This window comes from Poecile atricapillus, chromosome Z, assembly GCF_030490865.1.
Source record: "Poecile atricapillus isolate bPoeAtr1 chromosome Z, bPoeAtr1.hap1, whole genome shotgun sequence".
NCBI lineage: Eukaryota > Metazoa > Chordata > Aves > Passeriformes > Paridae > Poecile > Poecile atricapillus.
The window spans coordinates 54,160,633-54,177,684 of record NC_081289.1 but is presented as its reverse complement, the minus strand read 5'-3'; the positions used below and the strand labels follow the sequence as shown (position 1 = coordinate 54,177,684).

General features: G+C 37.4%; 1 protein-coding gene across 3 annotated transcripts in view; it reads left to right on the top strand.

Annotated features, from left to right (window-relative positions):
• LOC131573263 (calcium-dependent secretion activator 2-like) overlaps positions 1-17,052 on the top strand; it is a 283,517-nt gene that overhangs the window by 95,153 nt on the left and 171,312 nt on the right. The window lies entirely within an intron of this gene.

The following is a 17,052-nucleotide window of genomic DNA, read 5'->3' as shown; positions in this document are numbered from 1 at the left end:
ACTGAGCTCACACATCTTCTTACACTGTCTATAAAATAGTCAACCAGATTACAGCTAAAATGCTTTTCATATATTATGCAGAAGGCTGGTTTGTAGTTATGGGCCATCTTAATATAGGAACAAATTATATGTGTTGTGTAGCATGAAATCATGTATCTGTTACATGATGGAAACATCTGCAGTATGTAACACTTCTGCTGCATCAAATTATGAGCAGTGTTTTGAGTTAAAAGAAATAGAAAGTATTCCTTTTTTTTTTTTCCCCATTTGTCCCCTCTTTTTTTCCTTTTGCCTCTAAATTCACATTCATGTAAATCACTAAGCCTCTGGGATATGTGGGTTGGTAATAAGATGAAGAAGCATTGAAGTCTGGGGGAATAATTCTGCTTAATTTTGGGAGGGTTTTATATACAATAGAACATAGAGGCATGGGAGGCAGTTTGGATATGTCCTCAGGAGGTCATTCAGTCCAGCTTCCTGCTCAAAGCAGGGTCAGCTGTGAGGACAGACCAGGTTACTGAGGGCTTTACCAGGCAGGTCTTAAAACTTCTAAGAATGGAGTGGAGACAGACTGCAAACCTTCTGGGAAACCTGTTCCATTATCTGAAAACATGAAAAAAACTATTTTTTGCCAAGTAGATAACTTGTTACTTATAGTAGAAATTCCATATGGATTCTTCTCTCCTCTGGTGTCTGGTGATTGCTAAGTCTTGCTTTATACATTGCTGTGGGTGGTCAAAATCTGCTGTTAGACTGCATTGGGCTAGAGGAACAGAAACAGGTGTGACGTGTAGAACTCTGAACAATTAAACAAGAAAATTGTTCCCTTAGTCTAGAAGTGGTTTTGATGAAACGTCCACTAGGTTACTGTATCTGTATACTTGAAGGCCTCTTTATTTTGGTTTGTATCTGTATAAAATTTGATGGACCAAAACTGTTTGGCAAATATCAACAATTTCCTGTCTTAAATTCTTGGTCCATAACCCATGGAGACTGAAACATCCCAGTGGCTAATTTTCATCTAATATGGTAGAACTGTGAGCATGTCTTTTCTCTTCTTTTACTTGCAAATTAAAGAGAAAATAACCTTGTTGTGGATAAGAAGGGAGAAAGATTGACCACCCTGATGTGTGCAAAGATGACTCAATGGGATTAAGAGAAGTCACTTCTCTTGCTCTTGCTGCTTTTGAGCACTGGAAATTGTAAAATCTCCCATGCAGGTCTCTGAAGTGCACAGTGTTTACCCCGGATTCATGTAAGTATTGGAGGATGGGAAGTGATGAAAATCTACCTCTTCAGGAGCAGATACATGAGCACCTATGTACTTCAAGCTGGAGAGAATGGAAAGGGAAAGGCTTCAAGGCTATACACTTGTATGGGGTTCTTGCTGTCTGCAGATTTTAGTTTTCTGAGGCAAGGATGAGGTTACTTTGCTAAAGCAAAAATTTTGATTATGTACTCAACAGAGTTGCTTCCAAGAACAATTTTCATATCCTGTTCCTGTGGTCCAGTCAAGCACATAATAGACCAAAGTTATGAGGAGAAGTCTGTTGCAAAGAAAAAGACAACAGTCATACCTAACCGTGCCAAGAAGTGCAGTGTAGACAGCAACCAGTCTCTGATAATATAATACCTTTATTCCTTTGGCAAAATCCCTTATTTCTCATTATAGTTTTAATAATATTTTAGTTTAGGCTGTATCTTATTCCTTTCTATTGACAGTGAATAGAAGATGAGATGAATTTAGACTCGTATTTCAGTCAGCACCAGCAGTTTTCATTCTGCCCTAGAAGCCTCTATCTGTCTTTGTATGGAAATGCTCACTTTCATTTCCCTTTGCTGCAGCTGTTTAGAATACTAGAGACATGCAGATAATGATAATCAATAGTGTCTGGGAGCAGTGAGATAAGTCCAAGTCCAAATAGATGTTAAAATTGTATTTTTGATAGAGGTTTTGATTAGTTTGGCTTCCAGCCTGTGCTTCTAGAAGAGAATCAGATATATGAAATTCTGTATATCTTCCAGCTCTGACAAAGAGCTGCCCTTAAAAGAAAATCTGTACAGTTATAATTTGTGCAGAAAACTGTTCTTTCTTTCCCCCTTTTTTTTTTTTTTTTTTTTTAATACCTTTCAGTACTTTGGAAATAGGAAACAGAAAAATGTCTTACAATGTTGATGATAAGAGTAAATTATCCTGCTCCTACAGGGCTGCTAAGCAGACAAGGGTGCTCTGTATAACCGTAGGAGGTATTGTCTGCCAGCCTCCTCCTTGTGTCTTCTTCAGCATTTAGAAACTTTTTTATTTTCAGCAGCTTCTGCTCCCCAGCCTGTTTGAAATGGAGCATTCTCTTCAACTCTTAAACCATTGGTATCGACAGGTTCCTGCAGGTCCACACTGGTTGCCTTTCTCCATCCTTCGTGTGATAGCAGTGAGAGCCAGTGTTCATTCAATAGCAGAAAAACCTAATCAGAAATAAAGTGAACAATAATACATCAACTGTCTTGATGCCTTGAGAGGCTGACCTAGAACAGAGGCTAGACAGAGTTAAGAATAAAGTAGGTGTTTATTGAAAGGCCATAAAGGATACACCTTGGGCAGTACAAGAGCCTGGCCAGGGCTACACACAATATGAATTTAAAAACGGTCACAAAATGGACCACTGGTCACGAGGTCCCACATTTTTATAATTGTTGGTCCATCTGCATATTTGGGTTAATTGTCCAATCACAACTTCAGGTTATGAAGTCCCATCCTTGTTTTCTCTCTTCAGTCCACTGTTGTTTATGCTTTTGGGCCTGAAACTTGTAACGACGGTCCTTGGTCTCAGTCTAGAAAAGGAATTGTTTTGTCTGCCTACCCTGTGAAGAGAGCTCACTAACACTTCATATGAAGCTCAAAACTACACTGCTAGGTAGCACAGAATATGAAAAATATAAAAGCTAAAACTTAAGTCATCACTCTGACACTGTCAAACAGAATCCACATAGCTATAAGAATATTTTGCATTTTTCTTTGAAGAAGTAACTTTTTTTCACAATCTTAATATACACCAAATGCCTAAATTTGTACGTAGGTAGTGAACGTTAACAAGATGTTCACATTAGGATGCTGAAGACTTCTGTGATCTTGTTTTCAACTTCACAATTCAGAGAAAAGCCAGCAACTGCTGTCAACCACCCACATCTCTTTGTGATTAAAAGATTCAATTTTGTAAATGTTAAGACTTTCACCTGATTTTTATTTACATTGTGTTGCCTCAAGCTGTGTTACATGATAAAGAAATGATTGCCAGTTGTCAGGGACTTAATGAGCTCCTTGACTTGCAGTTGAGATGCTTGGCCAGCCTGTTTCAATTTCTGTGATTTACAGAGATCAAACATGATACTTTTTTCCTTTTTCTTTCTTTCTTTTTTTTTTTAAATTATTCACTGATAAAGAAGGTAATTTTGCAGTAAGTCAAACTGAAAATCAAACTCAGACTGGTTTGTGATCATACACTATTATTACACCACTTCATCAGTACCAGAATATTTTTTTGGCAGGTAAATTGTAACTCCACACAGAAGTTTATTTTATTTTGAAATTGCCTTTATAGGGTTGCCTTTTTTGACTGATCTAAATCCCCTTCTTGAGTTCCCAGAGGAGAGAACAGTACTTTTCATAATGAAAGAATGCAAATTGCATTCTGTTTTCTAACAAGCAATAAATATTTTTTTAGTATAATGTAACTGTTTTTAAGAAGAATTATTTCTGAAGTGTTTTATACTTGGCAGTTTTGGGAATCAACCAAAAACTAATTCTTTTGGAAACAGCTTTAGATGGTACTTTGCTACAAGATATAACTATCTGCTTGAAATCCTTGTATTCTGTCTGATCCTTGGTTATCTTCAGCTGTTGCAAGATATAACTGTATAAGTGTCTAATATTGATAACAATGGATTATATTGTATCTTCCATAATAAATATTTTTATTTTTAATTCTAAGACTAATTTCTGTCAAGAATTTCTTCTCACTGAAGTCTGCTTGTGGTGTTCAGTACACTTGGAGTCTTTCACCCAGCACTTTTCTGAAGTCCAGTTAATTATGCATTTTTGGAAATAAGTCAGATTAAGGGCAGTTTACTTTGCAGCAAGGCCTTTGTGACTTTTGCATGTTTTTACTTCTGATCCTTTCCTTGGTAAAATAATGAGAAATAATGCAGTTATTTCACAAATCACAGAATTTCCCATGCTTCTGGATATTTTCTGTACAAACTTTCATACCCTATATAATTTATGAGGACAACTGTGAGTTTATGAAGCACAAAGAATAATATCTTTGTAGAGAAAGTTTCAGTGTAGTGTTGATAATCTTCTTGAAGTTATTAAACAAGTAATAAGATTGTTTAGTTTTTAGACCAAAATTTAAACATTCATTAATTCTTTAAGTTGAGACCTGGCACAGGAAGAAAAAAAAATTGATTTGGACTGTATATGCTAGAACACATAAATATGTATATCTGAGGTTTTTGAGTCACAAGAAAAGACACTGACTCTGTGGGATGCTATAATGTGACCAGGGCTTCTGTTAAGCCCCATGTTCACCAATAACTGTCATTCCTTACTTCATGCACGATTATACCTTATACAACCAAGTAACCTGTGAAAAATATTGGCAAGGTCCATTGCTGTACATCAGGTGCTGTACATGTACAGAGCTCAAAATGTCCTTTCACCTGGCCCAAGATATTCCTTTTGCCCTTTAAAAAAACTTAAATCGCACGCCACAGTCGCGTTCTCATCAGCTGCTTTACACAGGAGATCTGCTACTTTCAGGCCTTTCCTGCTGAGAGTTTACTGCTGGGTGGCTGATGCACTGCCCCAGCATGGGGCAGGGGTTTTTTGCTCTTTAGATAAAAGGCAGTTTTGCAGACACTGCAGAGTGGTTGCAGACAGGGCAGGAGGGTAGAAGCTGTCATGTCTCTCAGTGGGCAGAAAGGACTGCAGCAGTATGAGAGATAGAAGAAAAGCAGTGATTTTGTGGGATTGTGGGAGGCTGTAGAGTTATAATTAGTATTCAAGTGTTGACTGGATTTTTATATGCTACATGTGAGTCTAGAAAGTTTCTGCTCATTGTCATGGGATAATGGTGATGGCCTCCCTGACAGAACAGGTCAGTACTTTAAAATTGTCCTATGTGTCTATCAACCTGAAAAGTGTTTCATGCCTTTTATAGTAGAAAAATTCAAATAAGCACACTTCAAGCTTATTCACACATCTGCTTTTAGTTTCTAGCACCTGTAAATACCAGAATATATCTTCCTCTAAGCTGTCCTCCCCCCAAAAAAAAGTTTTGCTTTCTGACTGATTTTACTCTCTTCAATGGGAAGAAAGATCTGCAACTGTTTTTTTCTTAAACAGAATAATTCAAATCAAATATTTCAGTGAAGAAATAAATTGTCATTTCCTACAGGATTTTGGATGTTGCCTTTTATTCATCAGATGTCACTCTTGATTACATGCTAATAGGACTTTAATATGAAGTTATTTCAGTAGTTACATTTTCTTCTTTTTTTTTTTTCTTTTTTTTTCTTTCTGAGGTGTTTCATTGGTATTTTACCTCTCTTCAAGAGGTTTGGAAAGGTCTTGCTCAAGACAAAAAATTTAGTGCCTTGGGGAATAGTGCTGCAACCTCAACTATTCCTCCCAAGATTACTTCTGTAATCTTCTGGTAAGAAATTCAGAGCTAAAATGAATGGTGTTTGTCAGGGCAGTTTGGATTTTCAGCTTAATAACATGAGTTCTGATGAAAAAGGAAGTCTTGTAACCCCAGGTACTTCAGTTCTGTTTGCATGCAGGAATGGTATTTAAATAGGATGGAGGGGAGAGTGTTTTAGGTCCTGTAAACAAACGTTTTTTTCTATAATTGCAGAGTTTACTTTGGGGAAAAAGTCTCTGATTGACCCAGAGGTTGTTGATTTGTTCTCATTTCCTCTAATGATAGAAGAATGATGGAAAGAATATTAAAACATCCACAGAAAAGCAAGTAACCTTTTTACCATGCTTAAGTTTTTGACTCTGAACAACGTTTAGGAACCATGCTAGCTACATAATGAAGTACTTTTAATTATTATATTTGTAGCTAAAGCAATACTGAGAAAATACCAGGGAGGAATGGTGTGTTGGCAGCATTAATACATTTTCAGTAGTTGAGTAGCTGTATCCTTTTTATTCAGCTGTTAGACAAGGAAAATTTGCTTTGACATTCAAATACAAAGAAAAACAAGTGGATCTTCTGAAACCCATGAAACTATTCAAAGCTTTATATGTCCAGTATAATCATTAAGAAAAAACTCTGAAATATAGTTTTGCACTTTTAACACGAAATTTACGTGTGGATTTTTCTATCATAGAGCTCTTTATGCAAATGTGGCTTCTGTTTGGCATCTGCATGAGGGAATTGGACATTTAGGGTCTCTAGTAGACAGAGAGAGTATCAGCAGTCATAGACTAGTGTGCTGTGTTGTCTGAGTTGGCATCCTCATAGGCCTGTTCTCCTGTGCATCACCTCTCTTGTCATGGGAGGCCTGACTGGGAATCAGCAGAGAAGCTGAGGATCACTCACCCATCTACCCTGCTCTGTCTTATGCCTTCTCTCAGGATGGAGAAGCCACTGGGATTTTGGCTGCTGATGTTTCTTTCAAGCTGCTTTGTTTTCCAGGGCTGTATTTGGCATTCAGTGAGTGAAGGAACAGCAGTAGAAAGGCTGTGTTAGCACAAAGAAATAAGGAAGTTGTTTTGGGCTTTGCTAAAGGAGATCCTTTTAAGCTTTTAATTTTACCTTGCCTGTGGTTCTTCCCCTAAATACTCTTTTGGAGCTTTAATGAAATAATTACTGGTGTTTTGACATTCTCTTGAGTTCTAGATCCAAGGGAGTTAAACTTGCCTGAACACTCAAAGCCAAATATATCCAGAATTTAATATATCCTTGCACTTATATTAAAATCACCAGTCCATTTGACTCATCATGTTTTATATTACCAGATGAGAATAAAATTTGTACTTTGGTATTAAGGAATAAAAATAAATCTTTTCTACCAAAGGCTGTTGTATTATTAACTTTCTTTATTTTACTTTTAACCTTTTTTGAGGAGAGACTCTGTGTCTTCAGGTAGGTGAATACAAAGCAAATCATTTTTACAGCCACATTTCCAGACTGATGATTAAGTTTATTAATGGGTCTGACTGCTAGCTTATATGTGCATTTGAATGAATCCCTGTGAGCAAGCTGAATAAGTTAATGGCCCTTAGCATGAATTTGTCACCTTCTTATGGTATGATAGTATTCTGTATTTCCTCTTTATCAATTTGAAGTAAAGAAGTTTTGCTTACACAATCACTTGTTTCTCTGCAGCATTTATCATCCTGAGGTGTCTTCAGCAGCCAGTGTGAGGCTACTCCTGTGGCAAAGCCACAGGAAAAGAATGACCCTGTTTCTGTATCTCTCTGCCTCACTGGTAGTGATTTTTTTGTTTTGAAGCTTAGCTGGTTTTTTACCCCATTTTTGAAGTTTTTGAGGGAGAACCCTCTTAGCTCTTCCTTCTTCAGAGGAAGTTTTTTTGCAACTAGCTGCCAGTAGAAAGATCCTTAGGGGTTCCTGCACCCCAGTCACTACAGAGGCAAAGATGCAGGTGAATGTGGAAATGAGCTCACTCTCTCTCTCTCTCTCTCTCACTCTCTCCCTCTCTCCCTCTCTCTCTCTCTCTTTATAAATATATATATATATATTATAGATATATATTTTGGCCATAAACTTAATATCAGGAGGAACTTTATGTTGACTGGCAGACTGTTGGAAAAGGCTGTTCAGGGAGGTCCCACCTGGGACACTTCAGGTTTGACTCTCCCTTGGCAGGGAGGTTGGACTAGTTGATTTCCAGAGGTCCCCTCCAACCCTTCTTATTCTGTGATTCTGTGATATTTTAAATAGAAATGTAATAGCACCTCCATTACACAGGATGGACTGCCCTATGCAAGAGTAATTATTTATGTAAAATGGCTGAGAAATCTACAGCTCTCTTTGAATGAGCTATAATTTATATGTTTATTTCTTTGTCCTCTAGGAAGGTATTTTTCTGCCTGTCCTAAAAATGAGAGAACTCTGGGGACGCTTTTTGGCTGTCTTCTTTGCTGAGGTTGTCCTGATCCCTAGAATCTAAACCTCTAAATCTCATAAGCTTTCAGGCTGTCCATCCAGATACCTTCTCACCTTGAAATCGAATTGATTCCCAACAGAAGAACCATTATGCAGGGAGATGCTGCTTGTCCTTTCATTCATTGCCATACTTTGTATTACAAGCCTCAAGGATAGTTGTTCAGATTCAGTCTGGTGTCTGTGCCGAAGCTGTCTGATTTGTGATTAGATGTTCATCATTTCAAACTTCTGAAATATTTACAGGGAAGTAAGTGGCTGCTTCTCTCTCTAGCTCTTCTGTAGTTAGGTGAATTGTCTTCATTTTAGTGATATAGGCATTATGTAAAAATTCTCAGGCCAACTAAAATAACCTTGGTCAGTAACATGAGTAGAGATTTTAAAAAAATAAAAAAAATTGCCATCAGACTGAAAGTTTGCAGCCTACTGGCAAAAAGTAAGAGAAGAGTAAAAATAGGATTTATCTGTACTTCTTCCTTATAGGAATCTGTTTCTTGAGATAATGAATAAATAAATTGACTTCCAGACATTTTAGCTATAAACAGGAAAATTCTGAATTAAAATTGAGGCTACATATTTAATAGAAATGTCAACTTCTAGCTGATGTTGAAAGGAGGTGTTGTATGGTAGGCACTCTGGGGCTGTGACAGGAGAAATACCCCTTTGTAAATGATGTAAGGGAGGAGCTTACATCCGGTATCACCTCTGAATAATCTGTCTTCCTAACTGGTCATGCAGTGCCAAGGCTTTTTTAATGTGGGAACACTAAACTTCCTGTAAAAGAGAGAAAATAGTACTGAACATGCCTGACAGAGCCTCCAAGGTATACACAATTTCTGGAGAAGCTCTGTGTTATTCCTAGGAGCACTGTAAACTCATGTTCTAGTCAATCTGACAATAGTCTTCTCACTGTACTGTCTTTTCTCAGGAGGCTGGAGACAGCAGAATCTTGCCTGAAACACCTATGCCTCCTGTGGGAAACTTTCTGAATGATATTCCATTTTTGCCATACTGGAGCAATTACTTTGCCTTAAAGATGGCTAGCAGACTTTCTGTAACTGGTGTTTTCACAGGTTTGATGTTTGCAATTTCCATGTTTCCAGGTGAATAGAAGCTGGAAGTTTGTAACTTCTAACAGCAGGAGAAAGGCTCCCTGTCTCTCTGCAGTTGTTCTAGAAAACTGGTTCAGGACCCTGGCTGTAGAAGTGGATGAGTTGTGTTGTGGAATAGTATGTGTTAGACACTTCAGGTTGTGGGGTGGGACCAGAAGAAAGACAAAGCAAAGTGTTATTTGTGGACTTCACTCTGTCCTGGACAAAGGCACCCATCTGCTGGCCAAACCTTTATACTTGCTTGCAGCCTGGATCTGTGATGGTACAAAGATTTCTGAAGCCCTTTTAGCCTTCCAGCTACTGCCCCTTAATCTGTGCAAGCACCAGTGACATGACCTTGACATCAAAGCTGACTGTAAGGCTCTGATAACAAAGATGGCCCAGGATGACACATCCAACGTGACAAGAAAGCAAAGACGCAATTGTGGACAGGATTGCTAACCTAACATGGAGGATTTAAAACTAGATTTATCGACTGGAGAGCCTTAAACTGTTGTCTTTTGTGTGTCTCTCCATAGATCAGAACCTTCATAGGTAGCAAAGTCAAATTCTCATGGTGAAACAGAAATCTGAAGTTTTCCTTCTTGTACATTAACCTCTGGATTAAATCTATTCTTCAGTCCTTACTCAACTATTTGGGATTTTTTTATTTTGTGGATAGGTATCTATAAATCACACCAGCACTGACTCCTAGGAACAGGTGGAAATACAGAACATTCTCCATTTTTTGTTATAGATTAGAACAGAAAGGGAAAAAACTTGATTCCATTTCTGCTATCTTCTAGCTTCTCCACATCATATTTACAGAAAGTTGTCAGCCTGATTTCTGTCTAGTTAAGTCAACAATATTTAATTATTTGGAAAAAAAAAAGTGACATGACATTCAAGGTGCTTTTGCTTACTTAATGCAATTCTCATCAACATTTCTTGCCCTAGTTGCGTGTATTCCCTTTGGTTTCAACACCCCAAAGAAATTCTTACCAGTGATAAATAAGGCAAGAAAACATTCTGCATAATATTTTTGGAGAGTGAGTAGGGTAAGCAGAAGGAGAGGGGATTTCCTTATGAAGCAAGTATGACTTCAGGAAAACAGAAAACACTGAGCCACTTTAGGACATAAATATGCATATACCAACAAGGTTTGCATGCTAATCTTTCGCTTGTCTTGGATATGGTAATCTCTGTGCAGGTGGTGGGAGAGGAGGAGGGTGGAACACTTTTTCTAAGGAGGATCAGGACATGAGTCATAACTCATTTAAGGCCCATCATTTCCTGCCTAGGGTGGGTGTGGGAGGGTATTCCCTAGGAAGAACCTGAAACTAAGTTGTATTTAAGGTGACAGCCAGTATCTATTTCAGCAGGGTCCGGGGGAAGGTGAGAGAGAGAATAAAAACACCCATTTCTTTGATCATGTTACTCACCAGAGATTACCAGTGCAGCTGGGACTTCCACAGTATTCATGGTAGGCGTACAGATAACTGCTTTAAATAACTCTGGAGGCTTTTCCGTCTCTCCATTGATTACCTAGGGACCCTACGCTTCTGACTTAAAAGATACTTTATTTAGATGGTTCAATAGGCTCTGTAAATAGCTTTTTGCCCTGCCTAGCTATAGGAAGAATACCCATACAAATAAGAAGACAAAGACTTGAGTGACAAAAAAGTATAATTTAAGATATTTTGCGTGTGGATAGTCATAATTTTGTGGTGGCAAAGTTGGACTGGAAGATATTTTCATAGTTAGCAATAACTTAAGATTTTGGCATTTACAGTGTGGAAGAGAGCACTGTGATGAGTGTGAAAAGTCTGTCTTGATGGTATCCCTGAACTCTAATATGCAGATGTGAAAACCAAGATACAGTTAGATAAAAAATGTTTACAGTATGGCATATTGCAGACCTATATTTCTCATTTCTGTTAATAAAAAAAAAAAAATGCTTTGCATGCATGTCCTGGATTTATCTGGAGGATGTATTCTTAGTATTTATTGTGACTAAATCTGTAAATAGTAAGAGCCTGTCACTATTATCCTTCCTTCTGTCACAGCATAATGTGCTTTCCTTGTGTTTTCGTTCTGTCTAGCAGTTGTGGCCAAACATTATAGTTTCAACCAATAAGAAGTGCAAACCTGGGTTTTGTCAACTGATCTGTTGCGTTGCAAATTCCAAGAGAAAGAGAGGCAGAAAATTTAATTGTTTGCAGTGGCACTTCTGACCTGTGCTAACATCTTTTTCCTCCTCTATAATCCCCTACTGATTCACTAATTTGAATCCTAATGTGATTCTAATCACATCTAATTCTGCAGTTCAGTATTTATGTTTGTTATTTAAAAACAGTGCTGCTCTAGACACCCAGTGGTCTGACTCCTCATCACCCCATGATACTGTTTTCTGAATGACAAGCTCTGTCGTAAATATCCTATATCTTAATGAATACTTCTTCTGAGTGAATATCCTATATCTTAATGAATACTAAGTAGCAGTATTCTTATGGTACAGTCGTGATGTTTTCAAAGGAGGCTTTGGATAAAGGTTTCTTATGTTTCCCTTTTGATTGGTTCCTAGGCAGTTTAAATGTTATTTCTATGTGGTTCATTCTGTTTAGGAGAATTGTTGCATGTTTATTCAATATACAGTGTCCTGGAAAAGGCAGTGTAAGGGAAACCTCTGACTTTACAGATGCGATGAAAATGTTTTGTCTACTCTAATGTTGCTTGAGCTGCAGAGAACTCCAGGAGGATCTCACAAAACTGCATGGGCAGAAGTGTGACAAGATGTGATTTCATGTAGCTCTAATGTAGCTAAGCTAAGGTGCTACATCAGAGGAGAAATAAACCAGTGCATGTCCAGAAGGTCCTGAACTGAGCACGGGCAATTACAACTCAGAAAGACACTTTGGTTTCCCTGTGGTGAAATCCTTAGTTCTTTATACAACAGTACTATCATTTTCCTGCTATATATAACCTTCTTATGCCCTTTCATTCAGTACTGTGTGCAGCTTTGTCCTCCTACTCTGAAGGATATGGGGGAGGTCAGTGAGGATGGCATTGAAAATCACAGAATGGGAGCCTTTTGCAGAGAGACTAAAAGGGCTGAAACTTCTCAGTCTGCAGCTGAGAAGGTTGAAAGGGAGGAGTATGGTTGAAGTTTACAAAGTTATGAAGGTAGTGGGTAAGGTGAATGTGTACCTTTACTCGATAAATGCCACATCACCAGAGACTGGGACGCACAAGGAAATTTGGAGGAGATTGAAAATGGAAACAATGCTTCTGTATATGACTTTTGGAGAACTTCCTGAACCTTTTGTCATGGGAAGTGATGAGGGCAGAGGTTCAAAATGGATTAGACAAGTTGCTGGAGAGCAGGTTCATTACTTGACATTAATAGGATTTTGCCTGGTTGTACCTTTTAACATGCCACACATTTTCTCAGGGTCAACAACTATCAGAGATGTTTGCTTCTGCTGTCCCTGTCACACCCACAATTCTGGTCTATATGGACCAAATTCAGGGGGAGTAAAATGTTGTCATTTTATTTTTCAAATTTGTTTTTATTTGGGCTTTTTTCCACCTTTCAGAATCTGCTGGTAGTAATGTCCAAGTATTATAATGATTCCGAGGCTAAGTAAAGAGTCTGTAATACTTAGAGAAATGCTACCTAAAGATCATTAAGTGTCTAAGTATATGCTGTCTGATTTTTCACTCTTTGTTGCCTAAACAGACTGCTGTGAATAAATAAATACTTAAAATATCTGTATCTAGGTCAGAGTATCTTTATCACTGAATGCCCACATTTCATAATTGACAGCTTCTGTGAACCAAATAAAACATCAGCTTTTATCTTTGCATTAAGTCAGCGTTAAAACTAGTAGCAGATTCAGTATGGAGGTGGTGATTTTCTTTGTAAATATGAGATCTTAGCAGACTTTCTTCAAATGGTGTTATCCCAATACCTAGGCAAAATAGTTACATGTGTGCATCACTGAATTCTGTTTATTTGTTTACATATTACTTGTCCTGATTTTTTCAAGACAAGAAACAGATCTCAACTCTTGGAATTTATGTTATCAGAACACCAACAGTCATATAAAATAAAAATTATATTTTTTTTTATTTGGGCAGTTATTGCAGGGCAATAATATGGCCATGTTGTGAAAGGACCATGCCTATAAATTAGTGAAAATCCTGGTTGGGAAGCTCTTGTTTCTTTTCAGCTCACACAGACAAAAATGGTTCCGGGGTCTGTTCAAATCCAAATAGACCAACAAAAACCTCATTGTTAACTGTGCAAAGACATTTACATTACTTTTCCAAGTGTCCTGTTCACAAAATATCAGTTCAACTCTGTAGATCAAAATATGCAATAAAATATTGAAGAGTAAATTTTAATTTGGTCTAGAATACATTTTGAACATTGATTAATTTATTTTTTAGTTTCCTTCAGTAATGGTAATATTAAGTAGAAGATACATGTCACATGACATTTGGGACATACAATAAAGGCTAAGGTTGTCTGGCAAGGTTAATCAAGTTCACTTAGTAGAAGGTTTTTCACTACTTAGAATTTCTCTAAAAGGTTAATAGCAGTCAAGTAGGAAAGTTGATTGGTAGGGAAGCAATCATTGACTGGAGTTGCATTGTACAGCTGCACATCAGGGTATTAAACTCTTTCTTGAGAGAGATTTCCTAATTAATACATGGTGTGTATTTAATTCTTCAAATGTCTTACTATTTGTGGTACATGTACTGAATAGAGTGGACTTCTGTGAGCTCTTCCCATTGTGTGCTTTGTGACAAGCTTGAATATTGTATATACTTTCTTTCATGTTTATTTTCAAGTCTTATTGTAGGTTTTACTTGGGATTTTGGTACTGGAAGTCTCTGAATAAAATTAATCATGAGAGACATTTTAACTAGTGCTGAAAACTCAAAACTGCATATACTTTATTTTCCAAACTTGAATGTAAGGAAAAGCCATATTATATTCTCAGCTTTGATTATTTTGGAAGGAAACTGTTTAAGGGTCCATCCAGTGATTGATTTAAAAAAAAAAAGTCTGTATTTTGAAATTGTATTATTTTCAGTGTTGTTTTTTGGCAAATTTGAATTATTTTTTAACTCGTTTAATTAATTAATATAATCACGACTACATTTTGGGTTGGTTTTAATATTTTTATGACAACCATATTTTATAAATCACTATGTAGTAAGTTTAATGAATGAGTACAAGCGAGTAGTATAAGCGATATCTTACAAATCAATATGGGAATCAAATAAGCAGGTTCAGGACTTTATAAAAATATTTCAGAGAACAAAATATCTCACTATCTGAGATTGTACATAGGTTTTTTGAGCTTTTTAGGTAGTACCAAGCTTGTAAAACAGTTCTGAGTGAGGTCCTATATCTCATGTACACACTGAAGGTACTCAGGCACAATTTTTGAAAACATTGATTTGATTGGATTTTATTTTTTTTATTCAGCTGAAGCCAGTATAGAGTATTTGACTGTTTACTGACCTTGCTCTTTACCTGCATTATTACTTGTTTTTAACAATATTTACACACTACAGAGAGTGATATGCTAATTGTTTTCTCTGTTCATCTAAAGACCTTCCATCCGAATTTCAATATTTACATGATTATAATATAAATGGTTCTGCTCACCTTCCCCCCCCCAAAAAAAACTGTCTATAAAAATTATCAGGCAGTAAGACTTTCGACTAAAACATTTTAGAAGATGTTTGAGATTTTTTGTGGACACTGTGTTGCCAGAAAACTGAGTGATCAGCTTGGCCAGTTGTCTGAGAGGCAGTCTGGTGCTCTACTACAGCAAAATCAATACAAAAAGCCTGTGAGGCCTGATGGTGCATTGGGAGAAGTTGTTTGAGCAAAACCTAATATGGGTTTGGACCAGTGCAATTTTATAGGTCTACTTGCTGCAGAAAAATTGAAAGTAAAAATGGTTTCAGTGGGTGCTGAGTTTTATGATAAAATTTGCTGAAAACATGTCTACTGTATTCTACAAGATAAATAATTTCAAAATTAGGTGCCTTTTTTCCCCTCTTTATTTTAACTGTTCGGATTTTCTCTCACTCAACATCCTTTCCTTTATGTTGCACTTGATTTTTTTTGTTGCACATATTCTAAAACAAAATTTTCTGAATATTTGCCAGAACTAGTGATTCTTGAGTGACTTGTGTATGTTGACTGGGAAAAGGAGTGAGTTGGGAAGAGCAAGATATAAGAAATGAGTTTTTAAAATTTGTGGTTTGCAGAGTTCTGGGAGAAATCCACAGGATTTCACTTTCACAGTCTGGGTCATTTGTCAGCATAGACATTTGCGTGATACATGATAGGGATTTTACGGCATGCAGAGAATATGACAGTTTTAAAAAAAAATTGTATTGATCTCTTTTATGAATCTTAATTAATCCTCTGTATAATCTATGGAAAAGGAAGAGAAAATATCTTAAAACTAAAGCTAAATGGCACAGCCTCCTCTGAAATAGAGGAGTGATGATATTTTCTTTACTTCTACAGCTGTGTCTTTCTTGCTGTGAAGCAGGAGGCAGGAGGTTTATCAAAAGGTCCAGCAGTAGCTTAAGAAAGCTCGACACATCCTGCCCTTTAATTAAATCTGGTTTTTACCTCCAGTATGATGTGGAAGAAATTTACTTCTATCACAGTCTTATCCTTCAGAAGTTTAATCCTCTTGAATTCATGTCCAAAAGTGATTGCAGTCATGAACTGGGTATGGCTGCTCTGTTTTGGCCTGACTTTAAATTTGGTTTTTTTTCCACTTTTCCCATATTTAGTTACTGATCTTGGTTCACAAACTGGGAAACTGTGGGAATCTCCACAGGCTGTTTGTGTTCAGTGCACAGTGGCTCCTTAGCATTGCAGACACCTTTATTCTTTTCCCAGGCTGCTCCTTTCAAGCAACTCTACCTGTGTAAAGATAAGCACGGGAAAAAATCCTGCAGGCCTGAGAGGTGCTCGGTCTGTCTGAAGCAAAACTCCTTTTTTTAGAGTCAGACATAAAAGTAGCAAGGACAGTGATCTGGAAACTGCCAGTATTTGAATCTACTACACCCCTTTCCCCCCTGCTGCTTTCTTGATTGACAATCAAACTTGAGTGCTAGGGCTTCCCTGTCCTCTTCCAGCCTTGCTTCTGGATGCCATTAGTTGCTTCCAGAAAACCATTTTTTCATTACTGTATTATCTTGCCAACTGAGGTCCATTCTATTTGGTTTATGTTGAAAGTTTTTACCTTGGCTGTCTGGCAGTAGTCAGGGATGGACCTTGCAGGTTACTTCACAGGCACATCTGCAAGCAACCTTTCAGCTCAGCAGGGCTCAGACTTGGTTATAAGTGACAAAAGGTGGCTGTAAAGGAAAAACAAGCATTTCTGTCACACAGAGTGAAAAAATACTTTGGATTTCACCTTGCAGAAAGAAGAGCAAGTACTTAGATGTGTACCATCATTTTAGTCATCAAATGTAGAGAAATGCATAATGCTATGGGCGTATATATGTAGTTTCATGTTGATGTTACTGTGGATTGGAAAGCTGCAGGGAAGTTAACACAGCAGTAATAGTCACACGGCGGAGCTATCAGTGTGAACATTGTGAAGGTAAAGAACAATAACTTGCAGCAGTTCTGTATTCATCTATACACAAGCTGGTCTCATTTCTCAGGCGTAGGGTAAGTGGCTTTGTGTGTAGTGCAAGGTAGGTGTGTGCCGGGGGCT